The sequence below is a fragment of the Cibotium barometz genome, chromosome 14 (genome assembly GCF_041138505.1).
Source record: "Cibotium barometz isolate CiBa-2024 chromosome 14, ASM4113850v1, whole genome shotgun sequence".
NCBI lineage: Eukaryota > Viridiplantae > Streptophyta > Polypodiopsida > Cyatheales > Cibotiaceae > Cibotium > Cibotium barometz.
This window is the reverse complement of record NC_141059.1, coordinates 53,395,540-53,410,344: the sequence shown is the minus strand read 5'-3', so window position 1 is coordinate 53,410,344 and position 14,805 is coordinate 53,395,540. Positions and strand designations below refer to the sequence as shown.

The window sequence follows — 14,805 nt, the reverse complement described above, 5'->3', positions numbered from 1 at the left end:
ACACCTATGGATCCTCATCTCACCAACTACCACTCCTATCAACACAGGATCTTAGAGCTTTAATGACAGATGAATACAACCCACACAAAAAAGAAAGAGAGAACACCGCAACCCAATCACTCAACATCCAGGGGAACCCACGATACCCGTTTACAGTGTCTTGACAAAGATGCTACAGCTTTAAGTAACATTGCAATCAACATATAGCATCTCGGAGCATAAGCAATTTCCATGCGTATTGTGTTCTTGCCCCTTTGGAATTCTCCCCTTCTCACTTGCTTCCTAACATTATTGTTTTACTAAATCCTCCTTAATAATACAACCTACCATGTGGATACTAGTCATTAAGTGTTCTGTGCTAGTCTACTCATTCAAGTACTCTGAGGATGTCCGCCGCAAATGTGACAAAAAAGAAACACACCAAAAACAAAATAAAGAGTACTACTGGGCCCATAAAAGAAAGCAGACTCATAAGAGCCCATCAGACTAGCTGGATACTTAATCACTAGTACTCCACTAACTTCTTTCCATCTTACTAACTACCCCACCCCCTCTCATTTTTGGAGAGACAAGACAACCAACCAAGTGCAACACTTCCCAAAATGCCTCGACAATCTCTTACCGATCATAAGAATGTGATCGAGTTTAGGAAGGGGAGTATGTTAACCATATATTAGTTAACACATTCCTACGAGACACCTTCTATCTACACACTTATGTAATGGGCACTCGCTTTATATTGTAAATCCTATCATTTGATGAGGGAAATTCCCTAAGGAATCTCCCAAGTATTGAGATTCAAAGGACAGATAAGAGGATCTTGGTCACTTGACCAAACCATAGAGAAAGGTCTTGTAACTATGTTTTGGGCGTCCCGGGTCACTTACTCCCGCGAGCAACCTAGTGGGAAAAGGTTTGGAACTATAAAAGCCAACTTCTCTTTTTTGTAACTCATTGTCCCTTTTGTGTAATAGAACTAGAGTGTTCTCTCTCTCCCTCTCTCTTCTTGCAACTCTCATCTAGCATCTGTGGTGTGCTTAGGGTTAGGGTTTGGGAGTGATTGCTAATCACTTGTCCTCTCTTGCTTCCCTCTTGCTAATCACTTGTACCCTCTTGCTCCCTCTCTCCCTCTTTCTTGAGTGATTAGGCTACCAACACGATCATCTTTCATCTCGTGAAGATCCCACACGATCTTCACGAGAGAAATTATCACCCATTGGATTAGAGCAACCACCTCGGGGTGATAATGAGTGCGGGAGGATGGCGGCTACGGTGGATCTCTTGAGCATTACTGGGGCTCGGTAGATAGGAAACTTCCCATGACACGTTAGGGTAGGGTTTCCTTGATATCTTTGGAGCTGCTGCTATACGGAGTGCCAATCTGCTACTTGTCAAAGCCATCTTTGATTCGAATCTAACCAAGTCTTCATAGCTCAGTGCTAAGTAAGCTCTTTGGCATGCGGTTTTTTTTTGGTTTTTTGACATATTTTAATGTTTTGTATTATTATTTTTTATTGTCTTGTTGTGATTCATGTAAAGCTTTGTGTTTAGAGTAGGAATGCCACAAGTTTGAGTGAAGAAACTTGAGATTTGGGTGATTAGAAAGCCTAATCAAAAGGGTTTTTCTTAAACCTAAACTATTTTTCTTAATTTTTAGCTTAATGTTTTCTCATTTTCTTAATTACTTTGAATAGGTAGGTTAGCATTGTTAGATAGAACCCTAATCCACCAAAAAATGTTAAAAATCCATAAACTATCTCTTAGTTTTCACGATTTATCACTAATCTACTGGTGTGATTAGTAAACTTAAAGAGAGCAAAAAATCAAAAACTTTAGCCTAATTCCTTTTAATTAGACTAATTAGAGTGGTATTAGTGTTCTAAACACTTGCCTTAACCCAAATCCATGTTTAGTCCACTCCCATTAGGCTTTAATTAGCAAGAATTAGCACTAATCAAGTCTCATTTACCTAATTTTTCCTCTTTTAAGTGGGTTAATTAGAGACCTAATTAGAGGGATGAATTGGGGATGATCACATCATTGGATTAGCCTAAGCATTGCTAATCCATCTATCAAATCCCTATCGCTAAACTCCTCACCATATTTGGGAGTAATTAGATGGCAAAGAAGAGGGTTGAAAGGTGATTAACAATGCAATTAAGAAGATTAATCATTAGTTAAGTTATAGTGACTCTACATTAATTGAAATCCACTATTTTAGAGGTAACCTTTTCCTACCTACCTTGCATTCATGAGGGGATCTTAGTTGTCCCCTACTCACTTCCCTCCAAATTTGAAATTCAAATTTAACTTTCAAACTTGCAACAACCGTTCACACCTAAGGCCATGGGCATATGCTTGAAAGCGTACGGCCGTACCAACCTGAAAAAACTTTTTTTTGAAAAAAAAACTTTTTCCACAACCGTACCCTTCCTCAATGTATGGCCGCACCAACCTAAGCATACACAAGTACCAACCTAAGCATACGGATGTACCAACCTAGGCATAGGGACATACCAACCTAAGTAGTATACAAATGTACTGCCCTAAAAAAGAAAACTTTTTGAAAAAAACAAATAACACCACTGCCGTACCAACCTAAGCATACGGGCGTGCCAACCTAAGCATATGGACGTACTGTCCCAAAAAAAAAATTCAAAAAAATGTCACGATTGTACCTTTCTAAGCATGTAGCTGTACCAACCTAAGCATATGACCATACCAACCTAAGCGTACAACCATACCTTTTCTGGAAAAAAAAATTTAAAATTTAAAATTTTCAAATCTTTAGTAGTGCTTATGGTCTACCTCCACCACTCATTAGGGTCATTTTTACACGCATAAAACGTGCCTCAAAAGACAATTTAAACCTTAAGAGTGCATTCACGCGTAAGGTAAAAGAGAGCCAAAACTCTTATTTTAGGACCGTGCATGCACTGTTGGAGCTTTTCTAAGCTTCCCCGCACACAATGGACACCTTTTGGTCATGGTTACATGCCCCCAATGCCTCCATTCCATTCGGTGACACCTAGGCTCAACTAGAACCATCGCTCATTGCTTTGACCTTTGACCCAGTACCTGAGTGCGCGTCGTCCCCCCCATAGAACCTAAACTTTTGCACCAAGTAAGGTCGGGCCCCCACTTATGTTAAAAGCCAAGGAAGATCTGTTTACCAACATGACATTGTGCCGGACATGTGCCTCCTAATCCTCCAATGCTTATTCCATAGGTGGCAAAGCCCAAATCCCATGTTCACATCAAACAACTCACTACAAACAGTGACATAGAGTCGGATAGAGACTCATGATGAGGTCCCCACACCAAATTTGCTACACCAAATTTGCAAAGGTACTTTATCCTCCTATGGTAATCAAATATTGACCTCCATCCCCATCAATATAAGGACCAAATTGAACTTCCATATACTATCGCTAGTCCACCTTATGATTAAGGCCCCGTACACCTGAGGAATCTCCTCACATCAACGTGACTTGGCCCGCCTCTCAGCCTTCCTTTCCTCCCAAATCCAAATTCCAATTGAAACCTTGTTAAAAGGTAGTCCAAATTTATGGAATGACCTTTGGGATAGGATGGAACGAAAACTGCACAGTTTTATGGAGAAGGTTCAGCTAACTCAGATTCCGCGAATGAATATGAGCCCCATCCTTCTAAATTATTACATCACCACAACCCCAACCCAAAGGCGCACCCACAATTCAAGTAAATGCACTGGGCCATTACATTGAAGGTGATAACAACAGACGTGGTCAAAGGCATCCTAGATGGAGGTGCTGGCATCAACATCCTCACAAAGAACATGCTGGGAAAACTGGGGCGGCCAACCATGCCTTGCAGATCCCACCACATTGGTGATCAAGCTTGTGGACGAGAAATCTACAAAACCCTCGGCATGGTGCATGACCTCAAGGTAAAACTATGTGACATGACATCCCACCACATTGGTGATCAAGCTTGTGGACGAGAAATCTACAAAACCCTCGACCTGGTGCATGACCTCAAGGTAAAACTATGTGACATGACATTCCACCTCACATTTGTAGTAATGAACTTTTGTAATACCGCATATGAGAGAATCTTGGGTAGACCCTTCATGCGACAAACACAATTGATCCATGACTAGGACACACATCATGTCTACCACTACAAAGGCTCTCAAACATTCAAAGTCAATTTATATACCTGGAAATCACATCTTATGTGCCTAAACCTCCCTTTGCTGAAGATTCTGTGATGACCACCGCTAGGAGCAACAATCTCTTTGTTTGAGATGCTTGTCATCAAGCCCTTTTGATGACACATGGGTGCCATGCACGGTCACTTTTGTCAGTAGTATTGACAAAGTTGACCATGACGGGCTGAAAATCCTTGCTACACTTAACACCCTCCCAGACTGCAAACTCGGCACGCAATTCATTCTCCCAAATGTCCAGACTCTTCATGAACCCGTGTAGCTCTACAACCTGAAACAACCACCCTTAGAGTTTGGATAGATTTTCTCTTTATTAGCAAAAATATGCAAAAAAGCATGACATGTTGTCTCCCATAGCTAGCCACAATCTTTTGCCATGGGAAACCTGGTTTCCCTAGGCAAACTATCTCTTAAAATTGACCATTCCAAAATTCAATTGCCTAGTGGACAACACATACAAAGCCTTGGGTCCTTTATACAAACTGTACTACATGATGTCTCTAAAAAACCCCCAAACAACTTTTGAATCACTTAAATCAGACACCTGGAGAGGCAGAAATGACCAAAAGAAGGGGAGAAGAGGCTCGTGCGATTTGGCATGCATAGAGGCCTCCATTATAGCATGCCAAATTGCACAACCCTCTTCTCCCCTTCTTTTGGTTGTTTCTGCCTCTCTAGGTGTCCGATTTAAATGATTCAAAAGTTATTTTAGGGGTTTTGGGCCACTTTGGATGCAATGGTGATGTCAAAAGCACCAAATTCTACATCAAAATACCACGAGAAGAAATGTATAGACTCAAGTGTCTACAAAGTTTAGCTTCGAAGTGCTTTTTCTTATCCAATGATGACGTAAGCCGTATTTAATAAAGTAACTCTACCTCATTTGAAAAAGATACCCGCATTAAATGTGTACTCCATTGTTTTTTAAAAAGGTACCCTCATTGAATGTGAACGTTACTATTTTTTTTGAAAATTTTCGATGAATTAAGCTATTTTTCAACGTTACGTTTGCTTCTTCCTCATTGGTTGCGCTTTATTTTCTCTCCTCTAAAAGGCCCTCCAAATGACCTCTAAAATTTCCTAATGGCGTGCCTCGACAACCTCTTACCCGTCGTGATCATGAGGATGCGATCAAGTTCAGGAAGGGAAGTGTGTTAACCACATATTGGTTAACACATAACTACAATAACTATGCTTGCACACTTATGTAATGGGTGCCCGCTTTATATTGTAAATCCCGTCATTTGATGAGGGAAACACCCTAAAGACACTCCCAAGTATTGATCTTCGAAGGACAGACAAGAGGCTCTTGATTAGTAGTTGGCCAAACCATAGAGAAATGCCTTGTAACTATGTTTTGGGCATCCTGGGTCACTTACTCCTGGGTGGCCTAGTGGGAAAAGGCTTAGAACTATACAAGGCAATTTCTCTTATTTGTTACTCATTCTCCCATTTGTGCAATAGAAGTGTAGTGTTCTCTCTCTCCATCTCTCTTGCAACTCTAATCTGGTGTGCTTAGGATTAGAGTTTGGGAGTGATTAGTACTAACCACTTGTTCTGTCTTGCATCCCTCTTCCTTTCTCTCTCCCTCTTTCTTGAGTGATTAGGCTTCCAACGCGATCGTCTTCCACAGAGATCTCACACAATATTCATGATAGAGGCTGCATCACTCGTTGGATTAGAGCACCTAGTGTGGGCGGACGGCGGTGATGAGTGGGTACAGTGGAGCTCTTGAGCATTGCTGGAGCTCGATGGATAGGAAAATTCCGACAACATGTTAGGGTAGGGTTTCCTTAACAAAGAATTTCTTCTAGTCACTACTATTGTCCCATGGCCAAACACACAAGTCAACCATTTGGTCCCAAAACTGATATACATACACCTCCACTCCTCCCTAGTAGACCAATGGAAGGCTCCTAATAAGTATGACTCTGGCCTACTAAAATATTCCCACAATGGAAATTCTTTGTATTTGTGAGCTTATGCACCTCTAAAAAACAACCAACTTGTCATGCAGCTCCTATTAGAGAATCATCTTCCTCCGACCAGAAGAGCCATTGTGCGACTATGAAAACCATTATCATTCCACAAGATCAATTGTAAACTCATCACTACTCAAATAGTTGCCTGGCATTGCAGTCAGCCAAATGTCTATGCCCTCTTTGTGGGTGCTAGTTGAGAGGGTTAGTGGAAACCCCCACTCCCCTTGGCCTCAAACAATGGAACGTTAAAACATTTTGTCAAATGGACTTTCTTGAAATAACCCCCCACCACATGTTACTCTTAGCATACATGTTTAAACTAATTTATGTACCATTCTCCACAACACACCTCCCCACAATCCACATGGGGTTATCAAGAATGGCATTGATACAATTATCCCCCTAACAAGGAGGCTAAAGAGTAAGAGTGGTCATAGTGCCATTCTCTCCGAATGCTCTTAAGATCTAGAGCCATTATCTAGGATCATACACTATATTAGATAATTTGGGAAAATTCCCATTCCCAAATTATCTAATATGTGAGTCAGTTTATGCAGGCCCCTAAGAAGCCACACTTGGATACGGCTAGATGGATCCTAAAGTACATAAAGTCCATAGTCGATTATGGTCTTTTCTATAAGGCTGATACAGAGATACAGTTGCATGGGTACACAGATGTTGATTGGGTTGGTAGTATTGCAAACACGATATCTACTAGTGGCTTTATGCTCTCATTTGGGAGTGCTGCTATGAGTTGGAGTAGTAAGAAGCAGCAACAGTTTCCTTGTTGAGTACAGAGGCAGAGTACAGGGGTGCTACTATGGCATCTTGTGAGGTAGCTTGGTTTCAAAAGCTACTTGGTGACATGGGAGAGCCCGTGGTGTGGATAGGGCAGCTATCATATATTATGATAACATGAGTAGCATATAGTTGGCCACATAGTTGGCCGGTAACATGAGTAGCATATAGTTGGCCAGTAACCCAGTATATCATGCTAGAACTAAGCACATGAGTAGCATATAGTTGGTCGGTAACCCAGTATATCATGCTAGAACTAAGCACATTGAGGTGCATTATCACTTTGTGAGTGAGGGAGAAGGTTCTAGCAGGAGATGTACATCTGGTATATGTCAACACAGAGGATCAGGTGGCTGACATCTTCACTCACGAAGGCATTGGGCACAGAGAAGCTCCATAGGTTTAGGAGCTTACTTGGAGTGCAGTGTGTGGAGTTGAGCTTGAGGAGGAGTGTGGAGATATCGAGCTTAACTAGTGCTACGGGTGGACATTGATGACCCCCCTGGGTGATAGCTTCCATATCTACACCACTGGCATGGTTGGTGAGACTATGGGTGATATGCGGCTAGTGGGATGACAGGCTGTGTGACAGCCATTATGGATTACTAGAGAGTGGCATAGTTATAGCGCCAGCTCATTTAGTTGGGTTCACATTATGGACCGACCCTTGTATGCTATAGTAGTTTTGTGAGTACTAACCCATATAGTGTGTACTCTTAACTTTATGTTATGTTGGTTAAGTAGAGAAGTAGATAGAAGAAAATTCAGCTATCCATCTCTCTCTTATGTCTTGCTCTCTCTTGTTTACTGCTGCTAGGGTTTGAATCTCTGCCTCTCCCCCACAATCTCTTTAGATTCTACAACCCATGATAAAGTTTGACAATGTAGAAGAAAAACATAGGATAGAGGGAGAGAGGGAGATATCAGATAATAAACACCATCTTATTATGGCATAAGGCTTTTCAATTGCAATACGAGTTAGGCGGGTGTAGTATAAGTGCCTTTGAGTTAGTGTTGGATAATAAGTGAGGGGATAAGAGTTCCTTATATAGAGAGGCAAGGAACTGGCTGACTGGAATCAAGAAGCTAGCCGACTAGTCCCATGTAGCTAGCCGATAGGAGTAAATTACCCCAGGACTAGGCAAAACATGAGAAAATATATATGTTTCTAATAAAATAACAAATCCCACAACATATGAGATGCCCAAATTCTAACAGTGGGCTTAGAGGAAGAGGGCGGGGTAGAGGGGACTATTGCGAAAAGAGTCAGAAGCAAGGATGTGGGATGAGGAAGAGGGGATGAGGCAGAGGGGGGTGGGGAGGCAGCAGGGATTTCATTAACGTCTTCACAATTTCGTGATCACGTTAACAAAACCTCGTGTTCACAAAAAAAATCTTGTGATCACATGCTATATTCACAAAGCTTCCACAAGGACCTAAAAAAACTATCTTCTCCAGGACTTTAAGATATTTTTAGGTGGCTGTTGACCTACTGTTATGTGAAGATGGTAACATAAGAACATGTGACTAGCTAGTTTCCATGGGTAGCCAAGCTTTTCAGGGGTTCCAAAATGGCGAGTGACCTGTTTATTTTGTGAACGGTAACATGTGAACATGTTAATAACATGTTAACACATGTTATTAACAAAAAAAAAGTTGTGATCACGTGAATATAAAATCATTGGGAGGCAGAGAAGACTGAGATGGGAGCATCTGGGAGTGATACATTGGAGATGGAGTGCTCACTGGGGGTTTAATGGGGCCAGTTGGCCTCACTAGAAGTTGAGAATCAGAGGAGGATGTGCTGGGTCATGGACTCTAGAACTTTATGGATGGGTTTAGTGGCTAAAACCAGGTAGCCACCACCCTAATGATAAGGCCAAAGCTGGCTTTTTCACCCAATGGGGAACCTATATCTACCACAAAATTCCATTTGGGCTCTATAATGCCCCCACCAACTTTCAATGGATCATCACCAAGATAATCTAAGAATACTTGAACACTTTTCTCAAAACCTTTTTGGGTAACTTACTGGTGCTCACCTTGTTTCTTGTTTGGAATCTTTTATAGAGAACTCATCTGAATTAGTCCTAGTTTTCTTCCAATGCCACCACTCTAAGCTGCATATTAATCCATTTAAGTGTTACTCTCTAGTTTCCCAAGGATCCCTCCTAGGCCATATTATCTCTGTAGAGGGAGGATTAGCCCTAGATCTAGACAAAATTATGGCCATCCTTCATCTTCTTGCCCCACTTAACCCTAAAGGTTTCCCAGTCTTTGTCAGACACACTAGTTACCATCGTCATTTTATCCACATGTATGCTAACATAGCTCTTCCCATGACTCACCTCATCAACCCCTCCACCCCCTTCTAGTGGTCCACTAGTGAGTCTAAGGCCTTTTCCTATCTTAAGAAATGCTTGACAGAATCCCCCATTTTGATCACCCGTGACTAGTCCATACCATTCCATGTGCACATAAATGCTAGCTTATTAGATGTGGGTGCCATCCTCACCCAACCTAGATCAGGAATACTAGATGGACTTCCCTATCTACTATGCAAGACGCCTTCTCACATAGAGTGAGAGAAACTACAACCCCAGAGAGAGCATGAAGGCTTTGTCATTATCTATGCTTCCCTAAAGTTCTAGCACTACCTTCTCGGCACACATTTTTTTTTCTCATATCTCACCACCATGCTTGGAAATACCTCCTAAACAAACCCTTGGTGTTGGGAAGAGTGTGGCATTGGTTTCTCCTCTTTCAGGAATTTGACTTTGAAATCTTGCTCTAACTAGGGAAGCAGCATGTCATGGAGGACGGATTGACATAGGGGATCCCTTCATAGGTATCAATGATTATCTTCCTGAGAGTATGTTGTTGAAAGTGGATTCTACCTTAGATTTTTTGGGGATGTTCTTCTTTTACTATCTAAAAGTTCTTTCCCTCCTCGAAGTACATGTGCCATCTAGACCTCATAAAGGGTCAATAGTACAATTGGTGGTTGGTTAGTTATACAGAGGTGGACATGATGGCTAGCTCCTCTGCCTCACTGTGTGAGCCCCCATGAAGCAAATTACATCATTGAGAATGTTCACACACGAATAGCTAGGGCCAACTTTCACTACATAGAGAATTTTTCAGAGTGGCCTCTAGTGGTCGTCCATGTTTAAGGATGCAAGGATTTTGCCAAGGCTTGTGACACCTACCAAAGGTGTCAACGAAAGCCAACTTGCTACTCTAATCATTCACTACCACAACACAACCCCCCTATTGATGGGCTTGAAATGACAAATTTTTACAAAAGCATCGTTTACATGATCATTAATGTCATATAAACAACGTTTTTTTGAGCTGAAAACATTGTGTTGCTTGAACCACCACCTATGCAATTGAGTCACTCGACGATCCCTCCGGCCCCTTTGGTATAGCAGCTCGCCGAGACTCCTTGCTCAAAAAGTATGTCCCTGACCCTAGTCATATCCTAGAAGATGATGAAAACTCCATTAGCTTAAGGCTAGCTAGAATTGGAGCCTGAAGTAGTGCTTAACACCCAAGAAAAGCCTCTTAGAAACCCGACCCTAAGGGAGAATCTGGATAAATGGAAGCTTTATTGTCTAGAGGATGCATCATGGGATCAAGAACAAGATTTGCTAAGGGACTACTACCAGATTGTGAGATGAGGACATCTCGATTCTTGAAGTTGGGATGTAATATCCCTCTTATCAGGTATGTTGATTTTTTATGCATATTAAATAAAGATTGTAGAGAGAGAGGGAGAATTTAAATGTGTTGCCCTATGTCAAAGTCCTAGAAATTTAATTACATGGCATGACCACAGATACATTGAGGCAACTTAGTAGCATCCTTGCAGATGTTGTGTAAATACTCTTAAATATGCACATTCAGTTAAAAATATGCATTGGGTCATGCGCCATACATAAGTCATAGGTATAGGCCAATTATCTTACATTAGGACATTGGTAGCAACCTTTGGCTACTAGAGATTTGGGAGGGGGTCCACCCAAAAAAAAAAACCACTAGATATCCCTAATACATCATCTACAAATACATCTATGTACTCCTCTCTTGACATAGGTGGATACTCTTAATACCTTAAAAAATGGCCAATATTTGGAAGGGCGGTACCCCTTGTGGTAGTCAAGTGGTGTGTGTGTGTGTGTGTGATGTAGTTATTGAAGCTACATCCTCCCAAATGGGAGCTTCCAAAAAAAAAAAAAGACAACTAGTTGCAAACTAATGATGTCCATGTTTGGTGTTATTCCCAAATAATCTTGAGATAGCCTTGCTATAGATATCGAGATGCCCTTATTGAAGGGTTTTGATGATGGCTCGATAGTATTCATCCATATATCCTAAGTTTTGAAATGACAAAAGTGAATCTCCTAGTTTTTAAGATGGGAGTATGTTTTTAAGTTTGTTTCTTAAAACATGCTTTCGAGATATTGTGTCATTTAGCTTGTGAAGACTTTTGCAACACCATATATTGTATCATGGGCTCACATTTGGCCCAATTGGAAACATAATAAAAGCACTAAAATATGACAATGTTTTCAAATGACTTATAAGACAAAACATGAAAATTGCTCCTTGCAAGTGAACATGCTGAGCTATCTATGTGTATCTCTATCAAACCAAGGACCACACACCACATCATGTGGTGTTGGCCGTTATCTCAACCCGTTTTCATTGCATGCGATGCATGCTACATGAGAGATTTATATTCCGATCAGATTTTGTGAAAGCAAATAAGATAGCCAGTGTGGCTTGAAATTGCAGCCTTTTCAAGATCGTAATCTTTTTTTAAAAAAAAATTATGGAAACATACAGTTAAACAAGGCACAAATCGAATATTCAAATGAGATATCAAAGACTTCAAATTATTGCTCACAAGTCCTTTATTATTGAAAACCGCAAAGCCGAGGACATCAACATGCCCCTCGCTCGAAGGACTCAGGAGGCCATGCGCAGAGATAGGCGCGCACTGCAAATTCTTCAATGCAAATGCGTTGATTACATCCCAAGCTGGCGAATGTATTTACGGGGTTGATTATGTACTTTTCCGACTGTGGCTTGTGCACCGCAGAAGCAAGCTGCAGGAGGAGACGAAGGTAGTTTTTGATCAGCACACTAGCATGGGGAGTTTTAAGTTGCTCGCGGGCAGCAAACCATCAATTATTAATGGGTTTTGTTATGACTAGGTTAGGTCACAAAAACCATGAATTATATTAATGGATGAGCAGCTAATTAGGGCACAAACCAGCACAGAATACAGCACTCCCGACCGTCACGCATTGTGGAGCGTAGCCTTCGTCGCATTCATTGGATACCTCGCAGGAAACAAACCCCCGTGCATGTGCAAGTATTACTCCCCATGGCGGGAGCAGGGATGATGGAGGCGAGCGTGATCATCACCGTGAGAGCAAGCAGCATCACCTCTGCGTGCAAAAACACACACACACACACACATACACACACACGGAATATCATAATCAAGGACTAATCGTGGATCTAAAGAAATAAACCTAGTTCAGCTACGGTGGAAGGTGAACAAAAGCATCCTTTAAAATCGGATTTGGTCGGGCGCAGTGTATTAGAATTAATACTAATATGAGCTTGCAGGATTTCTGAATACCTGACGTGAATACGAAGCCATGCTTTCAAGAACTGAATACGACGCGCTTTTAGAACCGGTTATGATGTTGCCTAGCCTTGAATTGAAAAAATTCGAATTTTTGAAGTTTTACAGCAAGCAGATCAGCAGGCCACTCGTGTTACTCGTGACTAAATGTACTACTGCAGATTTTTAAGTTGGCTTCTCGTGTCTTTAAATCATAGTATAAATTTGAGATTTTCATAAAATTACCATTGGTAACATATTCCAAATTTTGAGTTACAATTTGGTAATTTTTTAGATCTTAAAGTTTCCAAAGATCTCTTTATTTCGTTCATACACACGCTAGATGTATGAATTTCAAAAAATTAAAGCTATTTCTAACAATTATTGAGGGAACTTGGGAAAAAATAGCAAGATATTATAGGGATTTTTACTTGGTGAGCTATTTTTGTTTTTCTCTTTTCTTTTCTATGTATGAAGCTATATATATACATCCCCTTGAATTTGGCAAATACATGGTCAGGGGCGAAGGTTAAGGAGGAAGCAATAGAATTTCGAGCATGAGTACATACTCCCCCTTTCCTTGGGTAGATCATATTATTTGCAATGATATTGCAACCTCTTGGAACCAATTTGTCCAGCGGGTCATAGGTTGTGATGTGGGCAGATAGCTTTTTATGACCCTTGTGGCTACATCCAATTGCAGAGATGGTAGTGTACGCTCCCATTGACGAATGGAGGAAATGGTTTCCGACGATACTATTACAAGGGGAGACGTAGACTCATCGGTTTTTTGTTGGGTGTTGACAAGAGTAGGTGTAGAGCATGTAGAAACTTCTATATGAGTGTGTGTTTGGCATGAGGAGCTAGAAGCTTCATGTGGCTCCCCCCTTCCTGAGCTAGGTGGTAATGATCGATATCGTTTGGGAATCCAAACTAACTTTGGAAGAAGTGGTGCGGAGCACTCTATTACCTTTCCCTTACCACGGTCTTGAATTGTCATCATTGGGGTGGCAACAATTGGTTTGCAAGGTTTTACAGGTGATGTAGAGGGATTCAGCTTATGTTTAGGGACCCAAATCTGGTCATTCCCCTCGTAGTACCCTTGGGCTACTAATAATTTTTTAGGGATCCATCGCGATGTTACATTGCCCTTTCTCGGGTGGGTAGCTGCTTTCCTTTTACGAGGCTTCTTGGTGGCTAAACGAGATTGAGCAGGGGAAGTAGCTGTTAACGAAGCTTTGGGGACCCATTTGTATGTACTCTTTGGCATAGTAAGCGAAGCTTTAGGGACCACCTTGCCTGTTTCCACTCTTGGCGTTGAAGCGTTAGAGGGGTGGCCAACAATCGAAGATGGTTTTGCCACTGGACTTTGTGATTTTTCATTATCTAATATTTGAGTGGATGACTTAGGTGCGGGATTTTGAGCGGTCAGACCTCGTGTTGGTTCTTGCATTGTGACTTGTCTGGTTGCCCAATCGATATTGCACTTGGTGGCCATCATCCATTTGCGCCCTAAGATTACAGTCCCTTCCATTGTACCAGCAGGCATAACCAAAAAGCTTTGAATTATGGTTCCCTTGTCATAAGCAACCGGAGTGTGCAAAATTCCTGAGACAAGGGTTTTCTTCTTGTTGATTCCTTGAACTTGGATAGAACTCTTAGTTAAAGGTGGTTTTCCTAGTTGACACCACACGCCATATGATAGCAAATTGTGTTGAGCTCCTGTATCCAATAATGCATTATACAACACCTCCCCGTAAGGACTCTGTAACTCAATTGGGTATCTTAGAGGTGGGTCAGATTCCAGTGCATCCTCCTCTGCTTCCTCAAAAAATACTTGCGTAATTCCCAAGTTGGCTTCTCGTTGTCTCCTAGCACGCTGTTGACGTTCTTTGGCTTCGACTCTCGCTTGTATCTTTTTAAGCTCAGCTTGTTCTTTAGCTGCCTTCTTTTGATGGATTGCATGTAACTCCTCCTGGCTCAGGGGGTCATAGTATCGTTTGAATTTACTCCCATTAAGGAATCCAATGGTTTCAACTCCGTCGAGAGTCTCCACTCTGATGGTACCTTGCGGGGTAATTTCACATACTCTATATGGTCCTTTACCAGCATATTTGAGCTTCTTCTTTTCGTTTCGCACTCCATACATCAGGACTTTATCCCCAACCTTGATG

General features: G+C 41.5%; 1 long non-coding RNA gene across 4 annotated transcripts; it reads right to left on the bottom strand.

The window, feature by feature from the left end:
* Positions 1 to 11,862: 11,862 nt before the first annotated feature.
* Positions 11,863 to 12,667, bottom strand: LOC147632187 (uncharacterized). 4 transcript variants are annotated; one of them, XR_015267288.1, is made up of 3 exons: positions 12,647 to 12,667; positions 12,272 to 12,447; positions 11,863 to 12,104 (listed from the first exon to the last, which is right to left on the bottom strand). It is a non-coding gene; the product is annotated as an uncharacterized LOC147632187 (long non-coding RNA). The 4 variants fall into 4 exon arrangements; XR_015267290.1 differs by lacking the exon at positions 12,647 to 12,667 and adding an exon at positions 12,618 to 12,634; XR_015267289.1 differs by lacking the exon at positions 12,647 to 12,667 and adding an exon at positions 12,537 to 12,553.
* Between the last annotated feature and the right edge of the window lie 2,138 nt (positions 12,668 to 14,805).